This window comes from Aulonocara sp. 'chitande type north' Nkhata Bay, linkage group LG3 (assembly GCF_057382095.1).
Source record: "Aulonocara sp. 'chitande type north' Nkhata Bay isolate Kocher_YH1m ecotype deep benthic linkage group LG3, A_spYH_male_GT1.1, whole genome shotgun sequence".
NCBI lineage: Eukaryota > Metazoa > Chordata > Actinopteri > Cichliformes > Cichlidae > Aulonocara > Aulonocara sp. 'chitande type north' Nkhata Bay.
This window is the reverse complement of record NC_141346.1, coordinates 14,579,500-14,582,077: the sequence shown is the minus strand read 5'-3', so window position 1 is coordinate 14,582,077 and position 2,578 is coordinate 14,579,500. Positions and strand designations below refer to the sequence as shown.

At 41.5% G+C, this 2,578-nt stretch overlaps 1 protein-coding gene across 1 annotated transcript in view; it reads left to right on the top strand.

Annotated features, from left to right (window-relative positions):
* Positions 1 to 2,578, top strand: part of LOC147334098 (butyrophilin subfamily 2 member A2-like) — a 95,115-nt gene that overhangs the window by 47,625 nt on the left and 44,912 nt on the right. The gene's annotated exons all lie outside the window — the stretch shown is intronic.

Below are 2,578 nucleotides of genomic sequence, written 5' to 3'. Positions count from 1 at the left end.
CAACGTGATTGGCTGTGCCTTTCAGGGAGCTCTGTTTAGTTTTAGCAGCGGCAAATAGGAGGAGACGAGGATGGCAGCAAAGAGGAAGAACCTGGATATAAGAAAGTAATTTTCAAAGAAACCTGTAAGTCACTTAAAGCCAAGTTCACTCATAAAATGTGTCCGTCATAATAACGTTACAGGCTATGCTAGGCTTTGGCCCACATCAGTCTAAAACTATGTAACCATGAATAACGTGTTTTGCAAACTAACTGCACAGCAGGCAGCACTATTAGTTCTCTCAGTCTCAGAGCAGAAATTTCTCATTTTGATTGAAACTGTCAGAGAAAACAGCAGCTTTGAGCAGCCAGGATATTAGTTTACGTGGTGCAGATGTGTGTCACAAGTTGATCTGGCTGTAGGCTGTGGCACTTGGCCAGAGGTGGCGCTGGTTGACTCGAGTCCATGTTAGTGCACAAAGTAAACTGCTCGCTGTAGTTGTGAAGCAAAAACGCTGAATTCGGAGAAATAAACCGTGCGAGGGGAACGAAGCACTTTTTGTGAGAAATGCAAGAAGTACATCTACAGAAAGCACACAGTTACATTCTGTCCATCATGTGGACAAAATTGAAAATGTTGAACACTGAAAAACTGAGAACGTTGGGCAAGTTCAAAAGAAATGTGTTTGTAAGAACGAAAAACCTAATTGTTCCTAAAATAGTTATGGAAAGTCTAACTGTTGTATGTCTGTGTTCTACATGTTTATCTCATGGGAAATAAAGCTGCTATTGTTTTATTGCAGTTTTTTGACAATCCTGAGTGGATTTACACAGTACGGGTCAAAATGACCCGCAACAAAATCAATGTCACTTTTTTGTTTTTCAACATAATACAAGGGTTCATTTCCAAAACTTGCATATGATCTTCAATTTGTAGCAGATCCACTATCACACAGCAGCTGGAGCAGTTTCAAATGGAGCTCAGTCCACTACTACCATAGCCTACTACTAGATTAACTTGTGACACATCTGCACCTGCTGCTATGATCACATTGAGTAGAGGCTGAGTGGCTGCACTTACCCCTGGTACATCCAGATCTACCCACAAACATGTTGAAAGATGCAATGCCACCAATGTGGATTGTCAACACTAAAAACAATCAGTAAGCAAAGACAACAGGGATCACTTTTTTCTGTTTATTTAGCACCCACAACATTTGTAGTCGCCTTCTGCACAGGGGAAGTCCACACACACCGTGTGGTACCACTTTCCACAGAAGGTGCATTCAGTCTGCAAGATTGAATGAGATTGTCAGAGTCATTGTCTGACTGTTTATTACTAATCACCTGCTGTACATTCACAGTAACTGTCATCTCCTTACAAATGTTTATTAGATTAACCACACTTATACAGACTGTATATAACAACCAGCTCTAAAATGTTTGTTCGCAGAGAAAAGACACAGACAGACTACGCTAACGACATGTGATGTTACAACACTAGTGAAATATTAGTGTCATTTCATTCATTTCAAAGGTTTATTTGCATGACGCACAAACAGACACAATTGAAAGGTACAAATGTGCATGACACGAATTCAAACGTGCTGCAGATGTGTGTCACAGGTTGATCTGGCTGTAGGCTGTGGCACTTGGCCAGAGGTGGCGCTGGTTGACTCGACTCCATGTTAGTGCACAAAGTAAACTGCACGCTTTAGCTGTGAAGCAAAAACGCTGAAACCGGAGAAATAACCACGATAACGACGACAAGAGTCTCCCGATCGTTTACTCTTGCTGTCCTGTGAACAACATCGGCGTGGTGTTTATTGTTTGCTGTTTTCGCGATCGCGTCGCGCATGAGGATATCACCAGGTAAACTCGCCACATTTTTATATATTTTGTTGTTCAACAGCATCAAGACTGACGGAGTGTGTTTGAGATAACCTCACAAGTGTCACAGATGACACATTTGGCGTTTTTTTGCTGGTTTGTCGGTAGCAGCTCCTGAAACGCAAGACTGCCACACATCTGTTCGACCAACGCCAGTTGATCTAAACGCCAGTAGATCTGGAACACCGGCAGCACTATTAGTTCTCTCAGTCTCAGAGCAGCATTTCTAATTTTGATTGAAACTGTCAGAGAAAACTGCAGCCTCGAGCGAGCCAGGATATTAGTTTACAGAGGCTTACAGAGGCTGTTAGAATTATATGTCTAACGTTAAAATGTTGGTGACACAATAATTTCATCCCAATGGCACTGACATATTCATAGGTCATAGTCATGAATAGTCATGATTTTGCAAATATCCACCTCCTAGTGCAGTTTGCACAACTTGTTTTAAAAATGCACTCAACCTACAAACATTACTGATGAGTCACGATCTGCACAAAGTGACAGAAACACTGAAGCAGCTCCACATTTTATTCTTATTGTCATGTTTGTCCTATTTGTCAGATGACAGAAGAACCAACACAAAGCTCAGAGAGTAATGGTGACACAAGATCACAGGTGAAACTGGATGATGACTTGATGGTTCATGACTGTATTTGAAGCACATGTGTGACTGCATGTATGTGGAATGTCTCACTGTTATTTATCAG